Source organism: Eleginops maclovinus, chromosome 20 (genome assembly GCF_036324505.1).
Source record: "Eleginops maclovinus isolate JMC-PN-2008 ecotype Puerto Natales chromosome 20, JC_Emac_rtc_rv5, whole genome shotgun sequence".
Lineage (NCBI taxonomy): Eukaryota > Metazoa > Chordata > Actinopteri > Perciformes > Eleginopidae > Eleginops > Eleginops maclovinus.
Window position 1 is genome coordinate 11,549,903 of NC_086368.1, and position 20,456 is coordinate 11,570,358.

General features: G+C 37.9%; 1 protein-coding gene across 1 annotated transcript in view; it reads right to left on the reverse strand.

Annotated features, from left to right (window-relative positions):
* LOC134882174 (cadherin-22-like) overlaps window positions 1–20,456 on the reverse strand; it is a 135,601-nt gene that overhangs the window by 98,240 nt on the left and 16,905 nt on the right. Inside the window, exon 2 of the mRNA XM_063909765.1 lies at window positions 1,335–1,454. The gene's annotated coding sequence lies outside the window, so the exon portion shown is untranslated. The remainder of the gene's footprint in view (window positions 1–1,334; window positions 1,455–20,456) is intronic.

Consider the following 20,456-nt stretch of genomic DNA (forward strand, 5'->3'; position numbering starts at 1 on the left):
CTTAGGACATCAACAAGCAATTTACCTACAGGTCATCTATGGGCTCTGGAACACTGCATACACACTGCATACACACACAAACTCACACAAAAACATGCAACGACAGCAGTAGCAAGACATCACCCGTATCAGATTATAGCATGCAGTACATTCAATTACATCTGATGGCAGATGGTGCAAACAAAATCAAACACACATAATCTCGAAGACTGAATCCTTCAGTTAGATATTAACCCTGATATCCAAAGGCCTGACACAGGACTAGAGATATTAAGACAAGGAGCAGCCTGTGTGGGCTCTAAGACGGCTGACTCAGCAGTTTTGGGATGTGGGGTAATCCAGCATATTGGGAATACACATAATGTATGTAGTGAAAAGCAAATGAGGATAGAATATTGAGTGAATGGCCCATGGATTGAAAACACAGTCTCTCACCCTCTAACATGAGAAATATTTATATGAGGCACACTTTGATTGTTATGGGGAAATTGGTACAGTGTGGGTGAAACCATAGCTGTACCAAACATTATAGCAACTCCAAAGTTCATTTTCAAAATAATTACTTAAAAATAAATGTATTTTGGTGCTGCAAGGATATTGTACAACACTGAGTTAACCAAGATGCTATTCAGATCACCATCACGGTGTTTGTGGGGAATGACCTTGTTGTCACTGCGGTTGATAACGGATATTGCTACATGCTTCTCCCAAAATCTTAAATAACGATTTTCATGATCCCCATATTCTCAGTGTAGCGTACACTAACCCAGTTGAATAGATTCTGATATCCACTCCTGCTACAGTAGCATTTTTCAACTCCGCTTTAACTAACTGACTTATTCATTATGTTAAGCAAGTGTAATTAATGCAGCTGTGGTGTTGTGCATACAAATACGTCGGGAATTCATTCTCAATAATGGATCACATTAATGTATTTATTCTGCAATCTATTCTGTCATGATTATGTGCTTCTACCTCTTCTCTGTTTTACACAGAGTATTTTTTCTTAACCTAAATCAGATCTGTAATTGTAATAACTTTATGTAATTCTAAAATAAAAGTTTTTGGTTTATGTTATAAGTTATACATTTCTGTTTTAAACATGACTTGAACAGATTAAAATTATACAGTTTGTCTTTCTTTGTTTTTTTTCTACATTTAAGAGTAGATTCATGTTATCTAGGCACACACATGTATGAAAGTAGGTAATACAATGCAGGTTAATCAGTCTAATGGTAACTTTACTAATGGCTGCCTCATAACCTTTTCATGATTAATATAGAAAAAGCAAAGCAGATCTTATAATCCTGTAGCTCAAAGCATATGTGACTCACCCTTCCTTAGGTGTTATTGCATCCACTCTGTGCAAATGATGGCTTTCAGGTCCTTCAGGTTTTCTTTGCCATGCCATTCAACATAAGTCTCTTTCCATCGTCATGGCCTCACTCCGACTTCTGAAAAATAAAACAGACCCTGGATTGAACTTCTCTGTTTTTCCCAGTTTAAATCAATATTTTCCCAGTTAGACTTCTATGAGGAGGGTTGAGAGTTTGTAACAAGGAGGGACACAGAGAGGGGATTGCAATTTGCTCATGGGTCATATTGAAAAATGTTGTGGACCTACGTATATCAGTAAAGGAGGTAAGAAGAGGCAAAGGAAATTACCTCAGTCTGTCAGAAAGCGAGAGTGAGCTATGGGGCAGGAGGTAAAGTGGTTTGAAAAACCTCATCATTAACTGTCATCTTCATCTCAGGTGCAAGGCTAGAGAGCGAGAGGGTTAGGAGAGGGAAAGATAGAGGGAGGGAGGAGAGGAGGTACAGCCTTTGCCCAGGAGATCATTCAATAGCTTACAATCTTCATTTAATTACCTGCTTTACATCTCCAATCTCCCTCCTCCCCCACTAGAGTCCATGGAGACCGCACTGGAGCTATTTAACTATGTTAATTAAAGTCTAACTTGAGACCAATCACACAAACTTTGTCTAGTGATGGCTTAACAAAAAAGCTATCTCCTGAAACCCAGCTACCCTGTAACTGTGCATCCAGATTACAAGTCACACATTCCCATGTCCCCAAGATGAAGCTCCAGGAAGGCCTCTTTATTCAGGGTAACACAATGTACAATTTCATTTGATTGGCTACAACAGAGTTGATTTCAACTGGTATGATATTTGGCCAAGACCTTTTAAGGCATGCACATTCACAGTTTATGTTGCAGATGTCAAACTTATTGGGACTTGTGCCAATGAGAGTGCAAATGATATGTTAACTGGATATTTTTCAGATATTACACATAGGTTATTCCCATTTAGTTTTGTCTTGCAATAAAACACCTTTACTAGCTGCTTCAGTAAATAGCTCTGCAACACAATACAGATATTTTGACACGACTTCAAGACCCTAAATTTATTAAATTCCGTTATTACTGTTATTTCATTTGATGAACAATTCAAACTACAATGTGTTGCTATATGTTACAGATGTGACATTTAAATAGCAATCTAATTGCAAAAGGCTGACATAATTTATGTGCACCATGAGGAATTTACTGAAGCCAAAAATAGCAAGAAATGCCAACTTTGTGAATTATATTCCTTTTTGATTGAGGCTGTATCAGGGTTATACTGATTCTACAGAAATTGTTTTAACTTCTTGATTGTTTGGTTAGATTATATCATGTTGTAAGAAGTACCTTAAATTATTTATAAGGACATACACAGGCTGCAGAAACTCAGTGCACATAAGACACAGCAATGACCCAGGACCACAGCTGTTTACACAATCATTAAAATGTACTGTCAGTAATATCACACGCCTGGTTAACCGTGTCTTTCTAATAGCCTATCATGTTATCTGAGAATACAGGTGATTTTGATCAAATGGATAAGTGGCCGTGGTCGATAAAGACAAACTTGCAGTCTAGCAGGCAATAACAGACCGAATTCAATGCATCATGACATCATCAAGTGAGGGTGAGGGGACCCATTCGTAATATCCCAAGTACAGGACAAAGCATGTTCGTTCTGTTCAAGACAACACTGTTTAAAAACATCTTTAAATAAGAACAAACTGCTAAGATCCTGGCACGTTTTACATGTGTTGGGAGGTCAATATACTAATTAAGATAACATCAAATTCAATAAGATAAACCTTTGTCGTAATTATCTCTAAACATTATATATTTTCTATTCCCTTACCCTTATTTGCTCAGTAATGATGATGAACACAATTGTGTGACCTAAAAAACTGTCTGATGCACTCAATGTTTGAACTTGTAAGAGGGGCTTGTGTAGGACATGATTTTCTTACATTTACTCATTATGAAAAGTCAAACTGTTTGTAAGGGAAACACAAGGAAGCTTTGGGAGATGTGTTTTTAATGGTTGAACATGCAGGGTCTTGTGGAGGTGTCGAAGCTCTGAGCTTATCTTGATCAAACGCCAACATGGTTCAGATTCCCCCCCGGGCTTGCAATGTAGTCTCAGTTTTATCTTTCATTTTTCTTAATCTTTTTATTCTCTCATTGCTTTTACTTGTTGGTGTGATGCTGAGGTGCCTTTCATCATCAATTAATTCAAAGCATTTTAAGGTATCATTTACCTGTCTCCACAGTGGCAATTTGTGATGCGTTGTTTATTGTTCCTGACGTCAAACAAATAACAAAGCAGTCACTACCTGAATGAGATATTTTCAATAGTCTTTCAAACTAGGGGTGAAAGTTGTCTGTTTTCTTTAAGGATGACTCGGGAAATCATTATGAGAGTAATAAAATGTGACTTATTGACAACAATTATCTTTACTCATACTGTAGGTTTACATATTTAAGAAAGAGTTGATATAGAGTTCTGTTTGGAAGCATCCTTATAGTCAAGCTGGTTAGCAGGCCAATAATTCACATGGTTTATTAATTCTGATTACTATCTGTTTTGTAAAAAATAATAATAATAATAATAATAATAATAATAATAATAATAATAATAATAAAATGTTGTTATAATAACTCTCTAAAGTTTTTATTCAGTTTTTTTTTTCATTGCTCCTAAAATAACTAATACTGATACTCACTGTGGGATGGAGGGTCTCATGTAGAATAACAACCAGCCACACCTTCAATCATCCAGGTACAGAGACACATGCACATGCAGACACGCAGAGCAAGGGTTCATTGTTTTTATGCTATGTTCTTGATTGTAGTAGTCATACCTTTTTCTTTATCCGTAAAATATCATTATCAATTGACACTAAATTGGCAATAATGTAATTGTTGCTATTACGCAATTAAAGCATACTGAATCAAATCAACAAGCATGTTTTTCCCTGATCAGAAGTGAGTCAACACAATGTGCATGGAATTACACTTACAAAAACCCACATTCAAATTCCCCCTTGGGGATTAGTCAGCATCTCAACTATAACAAATCATTGTCAGTAAGATCAAATCTAAAAATACATTTACCAAGGAGTAAAGAGGGACGACTCGTGAAAGTAATATGCAGGGTTATAAAAAGTAAGCTATGGATATCTGTCTAGTTTGAGACAGTTTTCATCAAAGTCTTGTCTAAAATAAATAACTCTACTGTGTATTCCCAGGGAATTGTGCAATAAAAAAAAAAAGTTGAAGCAGCAGAGAAAAACGCATTGGCCAGCCAGCGCAAATTCATTTTAATGAATTGGTATTGAAGGTTTTACACATCCTTAAAGAAACTGCACTTATTTTTAAAAGGACATCATAGCATTTTATCAGCATTTTGACATAACTCCACATCATTACAAATATACAAAACGAAATAAAGCAGCGTTATTCAGATTGTGATTCCTTATTATCAGTTAAAACTTGCAAGGGCAAGACATAAAGAAACTGATCTTTCACATGATACATCTTTATCTCCCCTTAGATATTTTACATTCGTTGAATTAATCATACAGCCCCCCTGAGAGCATGGGACATCTATAAGGCAGCCAGTACAAATCCTGTACAACTTCCCCACCTCCTGCTGCACACTGTGGCTCTGAGGGAGTTTTACACCAATTCCCAGGAGGAAGGAGTCTATTTATACAGGATCCTAAAACAGGGTAGTCATAACCCGACACCCACACAGGCACCCACACCTACTCGCGGCAGCAGCTTTAGGTGACAATGCTGACACACCGCCACGTGATTGTCCAATCTAATCTTTTAATCGCTCCGGTAACTTCATGTCTCCAGGTGACTTGGGGCAGGCTAGCAGTGGGGATGGGATAACGTCTGCAGAGATACGATATAATCCTTGAACATAACAAAAAGCACACACGCACACAAACTCACATGCAGACGTGCACACACTGTCCCACTCCCCCCCCCAGAGTACTATGGTGAAGCCTCATGTATCTGTGGGTATTAACAGATCAGCACAGAGTAGCAGCCACCCTGCTTTAAAGTCTTTTTTCCTGAGGTAGTGCTTCAGAAGCCTGCTGCAGAGGAGGATAAACGCGCAGCAATCCCCCAGGCCCAGCGCCTCCTCAGCTCCACTCAGCTCTCTCTTCGCTGCCCCCTCCTTATCCTCCGTTCCTCGCTTATCCCCACTTTCCTTCCATCCCTCATTATTTCTATCCCTCTTCTATTCCTCAGCATCTCATGCTTTCTGTCCTACTATCTTTCCCCTCCTTCCCTCCGGCCCTTCGTATAAATCTCCTTTCTTTGCCTCTTTGCCCACTCCCCACCCATTTTGTGTCCATCCTTTTCTCCATCTGTACCCTCATCTTGCCGCTTTCCTCCAGATTTAAGTAATGAACAAGCCCGGCTGCGGCCCCTCTTTGCCAGTTCGAGAGTAAGGAGCTGATGGTAACCCTTCGAAAACGTTAGTTCTATGAACACAGGCTAAGGTCCGTAATGGGACTCTTAAGGCTTGGCCGCTCGTTTAAGTGTCTTTATGTTTGAAGAGCCATGCTCACACTGACACACATTACTGACAGTTTAGAGTTTCATTTACCGTTTTTTGAGTTTGAAGAAGCAGGTCTCCATTTGACATGAGGAACGAGGGAAGTGCAGCCTTTTTTGTCTGACGTTTCATACTAGAGTAAGTATAAATACAACATGCAAGGCTGCTCCATATGATCTTGCTGAAGATTCATGATGTATGTATTCTCTGGAGAGTTTGGACAATCAAACGGTGCCACTGGAAGTCTACTCATATGCTCATCATGTTATTTGGTAGCTTAGTTTAATGAGTTGAATGAAATCACAGAAGTACATTCATTTAACTTATCATTACAAATAACTCATTATAACAGCTCTTGTTAATAAATATGGTCTGAAGATAAAACTACAAAATGTCAAGGTAAATTTAAAATATAACAACTAATACGAAAAAAATATGATTTGATTCCACAAAGTTCCTGTAAGGTGATTTCCAGAGAGGGTGTTTTGCTTCTGAGGAACCTTTAAACCTGTTTTCAATTGAGCCATTACTCGTCGTCAAAGATGAGTGAATTGATATGAAATTGTACACCATAAGAAGAATGCTTCTGACCAAAGTAAATTATTTGTATATGAAAACAATACCAAGCTGGCTTTGTGTATTGTAAATCGGAGACTGTTACTTGAAAAATTCATCAGATGTTCTGTTGGTAGAAATGTTGATTTTGTGGTTTCAGGAAATTGACAGTTTTCACTTTGCTCTGTTATTTTATTGTCAGTCAATCTGTTGGCACTTCTTAGAGATTGTGCAATCCAAAAACAGAGACACTACCGTAGTCAATGTATTGCATAGACACCCTGATATGCTATGCAGACAAAATGAGTTCATTACAAGTAATTTCAAAAACTCTACCTGAAGCAAGTGTTCTTCCTTTTGAAGTAGACACAAGCTTTTATATATTTATCTGTTCAGTAAGGGTGGAAATATTATTCATAAAACAAACACTCATCTCTGTAAAAGTGAGAGAGTGGGGTAAAGCTGACAATGGTAAACACAGGTCATAATAGTTTGTGGTAATTATTGTTAAAGAGAGAGCTGTTTAAATGAAATGACAAACACACAGAGGCAAACATCTTGCCATTCAAGTAGACAGAATGACAGATGAGCATACAGACAGTCTGACAGGCAGGCCAGGGAGGGGTAAGTAGGCTGAATCCAAATTAAGCTGATCATAGCTCACTCTGAATTAATCTAGTTATGTGGATAAAGGACTTCCCTATGGCTAAAAACACAGCGAGTTATGACTCAGTAAGTCAGCGTGTGTGTATGCATGTGTGTTTGTGTTTCTGAATCTAGAAGAAAGAAGGCATGTTCAACAGTCTGCTTCCCCGTTAGTATCGTTTATCCATATTTAAATAGACTCATGAGCCTTGAAAGCTTTCTTTACAACTAACAGTCTGCGTTTTGTACTCTACTTACTCACACTCTGAAACACAAGCCAACTTCAACAAGTGCTTTAAAGGCTAGAGGGTCATGGATTTATTTGATGAAACTAAACAGTAATGACAGACAGGCTGTCAATTCTGACAAGCCTGACAAAGCCTCCAATGATGTGTTTTTCAGGTTTAAGTGGGAGCATTGGGTGACTTTCTGTCTGCAACAAGTAACCGCTATGTGTAGGGGAAGGGGGGCTGTGAAAATGAGTGTGGTAGGGCAAGTTGTATTATGAGGAGCACATCATACAAAATTAATCAACACTGCAAGCTTTACAGACTCATAAGGGTTCGTAGGCATCTCCCTCTCATGTGTATATCACATACTGCGGTTAGAAAGCAAAACAAATATCTAAGTCAATCAGCCACCTTTTCTTCATCTCTCTCATCAAGTAGTCTCTGCCGAAAGACATCAAGGGTAAATGATTACTGGGATGGGTATCAACCACAAGAAATTCAGTAATTCTAATGCTTTTGATGAAATTAGGTCTCAAAGAAGAAGAAGACTAAGAAAAATTAATACAAATTCAATCAGCTATGTGTACTCTGCCTGAATATCAAAGAGAAAAAGAAAAAGGGGAGGGGCTGAAGTAGAAGAGATTAAAGTTTGAAATAAGCTCCCACTTCAAACAACTCATGATTTTTATTAAATACTTTCAACCCACTGTAAAGCTAAACTATGCACGCAATGAAAAAGCATTATTTACTACTGATGATGAGAAATAGGAGAGCTCTACAGTGTGTCAAAAGATAGAGAGGGAGAGACAGACAGGGCAATTTCCATTCCCTTTCTTGCTTGGCAGAAGGCTGAGCAGAGAAATAAAACATGGGCTGAGAAACCTCACAGTTGTCGGTGGAAGTGAGAGAATATGCCTTTAAGATAACACGATCAAGGGAAAAAAAAGGTTCTCTTAGCTGCTCTGGGTTATTCTTATCTGTGTTTGGAGCCAGACTGAAGTGAAGCCCTGTTAAATTGGTCTATTGTATACAGTGAGGCTGAAGACTTACCACGTTAATGGTTGATATTAACAATATAGGTAGGGAAATGCAGCACAACTACAAAGCTATGTTTCATTTTCAAACATTTCATTGACAATTTCTAACTTACAGCGTATTGGCACAGCACTGTTAACTTATTTTTAATGTTGAAGGAAGTGGCTCATTTTTACAGTTTTCAAATTTCGATGCCTTTTCCCATTACACTGCAGAAACGGAAACATTGACATTGACTTTAATAAAATGTATTACGTGAAGAGATTTCACATAACCTTATTTGGTTAGTTGAAGGCAATAATATTAAGTTGAACCTAATATGTTTTATTTAAACGTAATGTAATCGCTTTCAACTAAACCAGTTATGTGAAAACTGTTGACATAATAAATGTCATTTAAGTCAATGTTTCAGTTTTTCAGTGCAAATGGCCTCTCATGTAAACACAGCATACTCAATTAAAGGGGTCCTTTTATGTTTTCAGGTTTTCCCTTTCCTGTTAAGTGTTATATAGGTTTTTGTGGTGAAAAGAGGTGCTGCAGCACAGGTAGTATGAGAAAAATAAAGCACCTTTTGAACATTAAAGCATATACACGTCACAGTGGAGGAACAAAATGTAAATTTAGACCTGAAAATGAGCACTATAGGGCCACGTTTAGTAATTCAGTATGTATGCTTTAATGCTCTATAAGTTCCATAAAGTTTGTATTTCATTCACTTTCACACTAACGATCTACCTATAGTGTATGTGTGCCTTTCTGTCTTTGTTTTTCCTGCCGGAGCTTTTAAATTAACCCCCACCAGGCATCTACTCCCAAACAACTTTGCTGTTCTTATTTTTCAAAAGCAGACACCTTTGCACACACACAAGTCTCTGTGTGTGCAAACATGCAAGTATTATGCTGTTGCTCCGAGAGAAGACCTCATTAAGATATTTCAGGCAGAAGATGCCTAAGAAAAAGGCAGCCAGGCGGAGAGAAGAACAGACAAATGATAGTCCTATGTCTCCCACATGTAATAGTTACCTTTAACAAATGGAAACATCAATGTATTAAGACTTGCATTGATGCGGAATGACCTATAAATGGTATATGTATGTGTCAAATATGTACATATGATTTCTAACGTCGGAGCTCTGATTTGATTTGGATGCTCAGGAACATAGATTTTAAATGTCGCTTTCCATAATTGTACCTGGTTTGCAGTTGAAAAGAGATCCATTTGACTGACTGTTCTCTCCCTCTCTCTGTCTGACTCTATCTTTGTCTCTCTGTCTTTAATATCATTTTGTTTTCTTTTATCACAAGCATCCTATTAATATGGCTCCCAACAGCCACATTTTTTGAAAAATGTGACTCAGCATGGACACAAACCATATCACTTGGCCTTTTAGTTGACTTGTAACATATTGAGAGTACAGTAACCTATACCTGTTGCAAGAGGACAATATTGAAAATTGTTAGTCCCCCTTTCATGCGTTCAACCTCCCTGTACATTGAGGCCCAAATCTTAGTTTGTTTATCATTATCAGATTTATTTTGATACTCCTCTTGGGAGGGGGGCACTAGTGATGCGCTTGAATAGCAAGCCACTACAAGGTCAATTTCCACAATATGGCAGTACAATACAGTACAATGTGACATAGCAAGGGAATAATAAGAAAACAAATTAGAACTGAATGTCTCAGTCTGCATGCATTTTTTGTCCTCCACAACTACAGTCTTTCTACACAACTCAACTACATTTGTTACCTCTGGAAAGAAAATCTTTTGAATCCCTGCCAGATGGTAAAAGCCCTTCTACTTCTTACATAAAGAATCTCAGAATAATTAACAACATAGGTAGAACAAAAGGAACATACACGTTGAACACCATCATTGTGAAGATGACCTTTAAAACACTTTTAAAAGAGAAATCATGAGTGACAAAGAACCCATGTTCTACAGGACTAATAGTTAACCACACTTTCACCTGTTTTAATAATCCACATGTTTGTTTTTTTTTAATGATGGGAAAAGAGATTACTGCAGCTAATTTTTCAACATTGAAGCATTTTGCAAAGCCATACTAAGCAGAGCATTATACAGACCACGGCTGCAGACTGAAAATGAGTGGGTATATTTATGTTAGTTTTTAGATAAACCCCTCTATATCAAAAGGATTTGGTATGAAGAAAATGTCACTACAAAACAGGATGATCTACGAGATAGATATGAAGTGCCATTTAAGGTGGTGCTTTTTTTAAGGTATTTTTAGCCAGAGGGTCTTTAGTAGAGATGTATAGAGTTGAAAGGGAGACAGCGGTACATTGCCTGAATGTTCGTCCAGCTCAGGATTTGAATCGGCCTACTAGGCATAAGTTTATGCATGAGCCGCCAGCTCTAACCACTGAACTATCCAGTTGCCATGAGAAGGTAAACATTTAGAGGAATCATTCTAACTGTAAATCTGCCAGTCTGACAGTGGATAGAGCTAATAATCAGACTGACTGTGAGCAGAACATCTAGAACATGGCACATCCCTTTTATCGAACACACCCATGGTTTGGTGATGTTTCCCCTTTGCTGTTAAATGTGTTTTTTTTACACATTAGACCTAGACATCGATTACTGGATTAGCTTCCCTTTTTCACAACTGGATTAAAATGTATCATGGGCTGTTGTCATAGCAACAATCCTTAAACCCAAACCTGTAAAGATTCAGGCTTAACAGTCGGCTGGATCATGACCAATGTGTTGTAGGGGGATCCCCATGTGTTGTGTCTTTTTTATTTACTCCTTCACTGAGAGTGATAGGAATACTGTATGCAAAGAGAAATATGCAAAACAGTCCAATAGGTAAAGTAACAAAATAACCATCCTATCCTAAAAAAAACAAAGACATGAAACAGTAAGGACTGTTAAGAGACTGCATGACATGATATTAGAATGTGGTTGTGTCATTTCAACTGTAAAATATATGACTTTTACTTGCATCTTTAGCTAAATTGTAGCTCATGTAATAATTAAAGGTATTTTATTTGAAATAGTTTTGATTTTAAACCTCAAGTATCACTTGAACACAACACTACTCACGGTCAAACCACTTTTGCTCTTAACAACTAGTTTCCCACATTTACCTGGTATAACTGCAAAAATCTTAATCACCACTTAGCCAGACACAGTATGAATGCTGATAAATGCTTTCAATCACTCTATTCATGTAACCTTTCTTTCAAAATAAGATCACACTTTATGAAGAATCAACACATGAACCATTTAGTTTAGCTAATTTCAAATGATCGTATAGCCTAAATCCAGACAGACCCTGATGATTGTTTAGATATCCAGGCATACATTGCTTCTCCAAGACTGATATCGGTACTCTAACACAACACACATGGCCGTCCTTTGCAAATATACAGTGTAACCTTATTGAATCCATATAACTGTTAGGAAGAACACTTGAATTTACTTAGTATGAAAGACAAAAATACAAAATAATTGTGTTCATATTGCTTTTTCCACTTTTATGTGTAACCAACTTTATATAGGACTGCAGAAGAAGTGTTTTTTTGTTTGTAGGTGACATTTGATGGGAAAAGTTATACAGCCGTTTGATGCTAACAAAAAACATTGACTTTCTGTATAATGTTCTATTAGGAGACCTGCTTAAAAAGGCCAGCCTCCTTGGTGAAGGACAAGTTGAGCGCAGTGTTCAAAACTGATGAGAAAACAACTATGGTTCAATTCAAGGGCTGATGGTCTGGAAAAAACTCACATATTGAAAGCTCCTGTGAAGGGCTGTAGAACAGGAGACGTGTGTCAGAAATGTGCTTCCAGTTTGATTGTCTGCAAGCTCCCTCTTTATGGCTCTTTCCTTCTGTCTTTGTCTCTAGCTGTCTGTCTTCCTCAGCCTTCTGAAAATTGAAGTGTAGAAAGAATAGCCCACAAACTACTTTACAAAAATGGTTGAATGACAATGGGGCTGTTACAACCACTTGGCCCTCCTAATGCTCTTCCTATTGACTTTATTGATTTCACATTCTGCTAGCAAACCTCATAGCCCCGCAGAAGGAAGAGTGTCCGCCTCCACCCGCGGTGATGGTCAGCAAAGGGAGTTTAAATAGATACGTGGCCAAGACACACACACACACACACACACACACACACACACACACACACACACACACACACACACACACACACACACACACACACACACACACACACACACACACACACACACACACACACACACACACACACACACACACACACACACACACACACACACACACACACACACACACACACACACACACACACACACACACACACACACTTTTATTCAAAAGCAGCAGTGACCAAAATACGGAACTTCAAATTCTCACATCAAGCCTTGCCAGACACACAGTAGAGTAGCTTTCAGGCAGCAGAGCAAGTATCGGCCTGTCTGCTCTGCCTCTTTTATACTTCACTTATTTTTCCATGGCAGCCAGAGGCTCTGACCTTGTGTAATGTCCTCTGACTAACTGCCCTCTCAGCGATATCTTCCCACTTAATGAGAGAATGTCACTTGTTAGCCAGAACCATTAGCTCCAGCCCCTGTTTCTAAATGTACAGCATATTGTCCCCTAATGCAAACACTGTTACACTGACAGCTGAGAGAAAACAAACACACGCTATCAGTTATTCACAGAAATTCTTAACATTGTATCAAATAATTGCTAAACATTATATTTGTCACCGTCTACAAAAGACGGTTGATTGAGGGAAACAAAAGCATTACTGGATGAGTGATGTGCCACGATGATAAAAAGGAAAATACTAAAACGACATTGTTGATCCGATAAAGACAACATAGGCTTTGTAAAATTAACTCCTAGTGAAAAGGGCTTTTGCATTGTTGTGAAAGTACATCATAGTCAACAAAATGGGAAAAACAGAACAAAAACGAAAAGATCATTGTTATACATCGAGAAGATTTCAAAGCTCAAGTTTTGCATTCTTTCCTTTTATCAGATTTGTTTACTGCATTAGGTTTAAAAATAATATCGTACACCATTACTCATGATGTAAATTATACCTCATTGGTACTTTTAAAGATTTATTGACTGCTAACTCCCATTTTATGAAAGTGTACAGCAAACAATATGATATCATATGTGCTGCAAATAAGTAGGAAAACCATTTAAAAAGGTTATCCAACTGCTTGTATTGCATTATGGCAATGTGAGCAAATACACGAAAAAAAAACCTACAGTATGCCTTAAGATTAGGAAAAAACAATTTTGGTTTAAAAAGATATTGTTCCCTTTGAAATGATGAAGCCAACAACAAGTACCTCTCACTACAGTTGCTATGGCGCTCCATTACCAAATTACCTTTGTCAGAACTGTCACATGAAAAACTTAAAATGAGAATTAGTAGCACACTGAATAAAAGGCCTAAATTATCACAGCCTGCAGACATCTAAAGGCTGTCTCGCTGTCAGACTGGAAGCAAAGCAGCAAAAAGTAGATGCAGATGCTGCTTCTGTGTCACAGTGTCGACTCTTCAAGAACATTGATCTCAGCTTAGTCAGGCGGCTTTTATGTTCACAATGTGATGAAAACAAGGGATTTTAGTCTTGACTTTCTTTTTTTTTTCTTTTCTTTTAATATGAACCCAAAATTCTCCATCGTCTCAAAAGAAGAAAGCAGTTATATGAGTGACCATGCCTGAACTACCATCCATCGACCCATCCAAATGGAACCATTGTGCGCCTAGTCCACAAATGGCTGCGGCTCCTGTGGCCGCCAAATTTTGAAGAAGATGACTGATGTATTGTAAGAGGCCTTTCAGATTTCCCTGCCTGTTCGACCATGTTCTAACCGGGTGGTGGCCATTAATGCACACAGTCTAGACTGAAGAATCTATAAAACAATGAAGTCAAACATGTTCAATGAGCAGGGCCCATTCAGCCTCTGCAAACAAACCTTTATTAGCAGCATGTTGAGAGTGCACTTGCATACAGCTGACCCACTGCAAGCTATTGGACTCTCTGAGGCAAGATTAACATCGACTTATAAAATTGTAATACCATTTCACATAGTTACAGAATATAAATATTTGTGGGAGATTTCGGGAAATCATCATTGACATTCTGGAGAAAGTCAGTCCTTAATGAATGTAAATGCAACATTAAGAAAATATTTAACACCTAACTAAAGTAGGAGGTTCTCCCCCTTAAGCACAGCCTTAAAGTTGTATAACATACAATCTGGTGGATATCCAATTTAATGTTCATTTACAGCATCCAAATTATGTCCAGAATAATTTTGAATATTTGTTTATTGTCCCTTTCAAAAGGTATACTAGCTTAAATGTAATTTTCCAAACGTTAGAGCAGGTGATTCATTGCTACAATTATTTCCTCTCTCGTGGTTTTTCCTTCTCACACAAAATCACACACAGCAAAGATAAAGGTCAAGGTTAAGATGTGTCTTACTCATACTGCAGTGAACTCAAGAGAAGTGTTTAGAAATACACCATTTGCATGGGTAAAGTGTTGGAAAGGAAAGGTCATACAACTTACTACGGTTATACAATTCAATAAATTATTCACTGCCATTTTTCTCAGGGCTGCCAGAATGTTTAAAGTGAAGAATTGGACTTAATGAAGAATTCAATTGCAAGACGCTAAAGCTAGACATGAGAAAGGGGCAATGCGTCGACTCAAAGAACACCAGGTTGTACCCATTCAGTGTCTCACATTGTTTATTTTTCATTTTTCTCTCCAGTGCAACACTCTGAAAAACTGCTGTGTCCCAGGAGAGGTGACCTGCTTATGTAGTGTGCTTCCCCTTTAACCTAGCTGCAAGCCATTTTCACCTGTCAGATCACTGCCTGGGTGCGTGCTTATGCGAGTGTTAGCTCAAGTTCAAATGTAAGTGTGTACTAGTGTGTGTGTGTGTGTGTGTGTGTGTGTGTGTGTGTGTGTGTGTGTGTGTGTGTGTGTGTGTGTGTGTGTGTGTGTGTGTGTGTGTGTGTGTGTGTGTGTGTGTGTGTGTGTGTGTGTGTGTGTGTGTGTGAATTTATTTTGTTTTTTCCATATAAGAGGAAACGCATTTTTCTCAACCCTTGTCAACAGCCCACAGCCATTCAAATGAAGCTTCAAATGTTTATCTTCTTATGCTTCACTGTCTCACACACATAAGTACACTCACACATGTGCACGCACCCACACACAAATCCTCCACTAAAGAGAGTTTGAGAGCACAATTATGACTATAGCTACTGCAGTAATGAATAAGGCAAGTCCTATCTGATGGGTTAATCACTACACTGAGGTGTAAAGCGTATGTGTGACAATGTGCTCCATCTATTCACTTGGGCATGGCTATGTGCTTGTATGTGTTCATATACTCCTCAGCCCAATGTTATTTACACAGTCTAGCTCTCAAACATTCAATCAGGGGCAGAAAATTGAATGTTCTTTATCTCCACAGCTTAGCTCAGGTGCAGTTTATATGAAATGCCACTAACCCTCCATGTATTCATCTACCTTTCCCCCTCTGTTCTGCAGGTTTAGCTGTTATAAGTGTTTTAATACCAACAATTTGCTATATTATTTACAGTGGTTAGACTTAACTGGGCCCTCTAAATTTGAGGTGTTGTTAGGACAGGCATTTTTGTTATTATTTATCAGATATAATGGATGGGTGTCAAAATACAGATTTAACTGGAAGTTATGCATACTGGCAAAACACAACCCGTTATCATTACAAGTTGAATAAAAAACGTTCTGAGATGCAGTAGAAACTTGGGTAGGTTGCTCATGCAGGTGTCAGCCAAAGATGATATGGAGCTCTGCGGTGTTGTTATAATTTCTTTAGAATTGATCATGGGACAGCTATTTCTGGGGTAATTTGCTGAGAAACCCTATAAGATTATGTGGATAGATTTTACAAGCACAACAAATTATTAGAATCTTAATAACATTTTCATTCTTTCAGATCCAGTTAAACAACTGGCCTCTATTTGGGAAACAGAAAAACACAGTAACTCTATATTAATATAAAATTATCACAATTGTCTGTGCCTTGAGACAACATTATTATTAAGAAACTAAAACCATTGGAGAAAAAAAATGAAAAAAGCCATCATCAATTGTTGTTTTGGGATAGCATGTGATCTTTTGCAATGGATCGTATGACAGTCTAAAACCAATAAAGGCTCATTCACTACACCGAGCATTACACCCTGACTTTTCAATGGCTGCAATAAGGCCACACTACTTCCTGTGTTGGCAGGGAGCGTGAGCGTCGGTCATAAATTGTGTGCCGCAGTAATCTAAATAGACAGCTTGATTCCTGTTCAGTTAGTAATGAGAAACCTATTTGTGTTTTGTTCAAAATCTACAGAACACTCACACTTAAAGTCCAAGCAGTCACATAAAAAAGAATAATAATTAGGTAGATTTGTATTTCTTATTCTTTCTCTTTTATCTAGTGGGTGGTTGCTTTAAATACTTTCAGCATTACCAACAGAGAACCTTGTATTGACAATGCATTTATTATTTTAGAAGTATTTGATTTAATGAGTAGGAACAAATAGCATCACTTGGGAGTAGGACTAAATCCTATGAAAACAAACTGAGGAAATATCCTATAATTGCACTTTTGAGTAAATGTTTGTTTCCTAGATTTTCTCAAAGAAAAGCAACGCTGTACCTCCAATATTCCCTATTTGCATTACCTTTAACTTACATCTTCAGAAATGTCACTAGATTGTATTTTATTTTCAAGTAAAAACCCAATATTCTTTCAAAATGAGACACACTTCCATATGTACACAGGGTAGGACAAGGCACCAGCGTTTTGTTTTGCACAGTTCTAATTTTGAAAGCTAATTGGCTAAATGTATTCACACCATTCCCTAGAATGTGTCATGAATTTGAAAATATATATTTTTTTTAATAATTTTGATCATTATTTTTGTTAAACGCTGGAGCTAAATGTGTGTTTTTTTTCACCACCAGTCCTTAGTGTCTATCGTGCTAGAAAACATCAGAGGACAACGTACTGAAGGTCACACAGTTGTCAAAACACACTATGTATTCAGACACGAGTAAACACTGCAGCCTTTTTGTGGTCATTTGTCAAGATTGATCGTGGAGAATAACATCAAACAGAAAAACACTCAAGTTTTGCAAATTAACCACATGAGAATTAAGCTGTGTTTATATTTTGAATCCATAAAATTAACATGCATACGGATACAGATGCATAAAAACAACGGTGTGTGTACGCACATTGTTTGAGACCTATGGTGTATTTGAAGGAATGGAACACAGTGTCATTGTCAGTCTGCTACTGTAAGCTGGATCATCATGTCATTTACTGATTAGGCCTTTGTGGACTAACTGGCCTATACCCATGCAACCAGGGATCAGACCCCCCCACCCCCACCCCTCACCTCGCCTTATCTTGGCAGTTGAAGTTTCACCCGCCTCTTTCGTTTCAGGCTTGGCCAAGAGAGTGTTTGGAAAACAGTGTGTAGCAGTGTTCCGTTATCCCTGAATACCGCCTTGCGGGTTTGAAGATGCGTAATTTTCTCACAACAAGGGTTCCCATGATAGCTCTCTGCTTTGAGTAGCTATTAATGCCCTTTCTTGCTCAGTGGTTTGTCAAATGCATTAATCTGCAATGGATGGAAAGAGGCAGTGAAGGGAAGCTGTAGAAACAAAGAAAGGGAGGAGAGGAAAAGAAGAAATATAAAAAACAAAAAAAAGATCATGCAAGTAAATATCCTTTGGTGTTATTATGACTGATAATCTATGGCTAAATCGGAGATTCAAGCACCTGGCCAACATCACTGCAATCCTTTATGCCTTGTTCTGTCTGCCTAAACACTGACCTATAGTCAGCAAAGACAACATTGCTTCAAATTGCTTCCATGTAGGATAATTTCTTCCTCATGATTATCTAAATGTGCTTGAGAAAGAACCAAAATCCTTTCAACTTTGATTGGTACACTTTAGGTCTTTTGTGTTGTGGCTGCATATACTGTATGCATAGGGTATGAGAGCCTTCAGCACTTAAAAGAAAGTTTAAATTAATAGGATTTTTTTTTGCAGTGCCTTGTTGAAATTCTGTAAACTGTTGCATTCATATTATTGCATGTTTATAAGAAGCAACATAGTTAATGCAGTCACAAGCTCCATGAAGTGTCACTGTAGATTTGATCAAACATTATCTGCCCTTGGCTTTCTTCACAAATAATTAAACAGAAAATGTATGCTAAAAAGCTTATATATTTAGCAAATTGTACAAATAAAAAAAGAACAAGATCAACCATGTGCTAAGTTACTGAGAATTGTTTCAAATTTTCTAAAATTAATTACACTAAATACAGTACCTATAAATATCAGAAATGTAGCGATCATTCACACTGCTTTCACGGCTCAGTAAATAATAAACAGCATGTTTTTTGCTTCTTGAAACATTACTGTGCACTTTAACTATTGATTTTAATTGTAAATAATATGGAAACACGCTAATGGTTATCTAATGAGCAAATCCAGGAAATTTGACTTAAATTAGCAATGTTGTAAGATCAAAGAAAATGCTACAGGAAGAGCTGCCCATGGGATGTGTCGAGTTGAAGGAGATAAAGATGTAGCCCAAAAACTCAACATCGCTGTGGGTAATTACAAGGGACTTCAGGGTCTCTTTGTCTGTGGGAAATGAGTTGGGCGTCACGTACAAAACAGCCTCTGCATTCATTAGATTCCATATCTAAACAGGGAATAAAGAAATATGAATGTAATTGTGCTATGGCCATGCTTTCCACTGATTTCATACAATTACTTCAGGAAAACCAGACATGCACAAACAAGAGGGTAATGACATGTTCCACAGGGGAACGAGTTATCAAGGGAACATTAATCTAAAGAGCATATGCTAGTAAACATTTTTTTACCCAGCTCTGTAACAACAAGAGCAGGGAATTTCATGAAGCCATTCAACACCATTATTGTACATTTGTACCATTGTGGGCAAGCATGTTTAACAAGATAGGTTCAAAGAATATTTTTGCAAGACTTGATCTGTTCTCATTATGACAGCACTGAAGGTGATTTTAACTCAGACTAATGTTGGTGTGTACAAGGCAATTCGTCCCTTGTTGGGTATTTAGAGCATGGCTCAAATAAAAGTGTCATCTTCTGGCTCAGGGGGTGAATGGAGCCTTACTACTAACTCTCATGCATAGTAATGACACAGAAAAGAGACCAGTGATTCTCGCTGATTCCTCTAACATAATTTTCACATCCACTCTTAAGGCTTACTGATCTTTTATTGTAGTCAATGTAAACTCTTTGAGCAAAACCCCACCTTTATGCATAAACCTACAATATTCAAGCCTTCTCACATCTCATTTCCATTATTTAATGTTATTCCCAATTCCTTTTCAGGTGACCTGAGGATGAGAAAATGGATTCAAACAGGAGGACCGAGGGCTGATTTAAAACCACATCAAAATGTGCAAACACAATGCATGTACTGGGTCTACAGAGTGCACATTACACATTTCAGAATTTAGATGAGAACAAATAGAATATCGAAACATTTATGGTTGATAGGGTTTCCCTACTACATTACTCAATTGAATTACAAAGTGGAAGTTAGAAGTCCTAACCTGAGTTTTTAAGCACTAGACAAAAGTTGTTATACAGGGTGATCCAATGAGAACTTAATGTGTATTTTAGTGTTGAACTGCAGCATGAGCCTTTATGACTATTGTGGCATCAGAATATGAAATAAAAAAAATAAAAAAACATCAGTGTTGTCAAAAGACAGAAAGAGAGTCAGCTACCAAAGCAAAAGGAGAGGGATTGGTGTAGAAGCTATAGTGCTGACAGCTTTCAAGCAAGAGCCAGTGGAGTAAAAAGAGGAGGCCATTCCCTTTTTTCCTCTTCACCCCTCTTTCTTTCCTTTCTGATCTGACCCTCACTGCCACCTCCACTACTCCCCTGCTACTCCCACCCCCACCTTTACCTGAGCCTCGCATTTCCCAAGGGGCATTAAACTCACTGGCCCTGTTTGATTT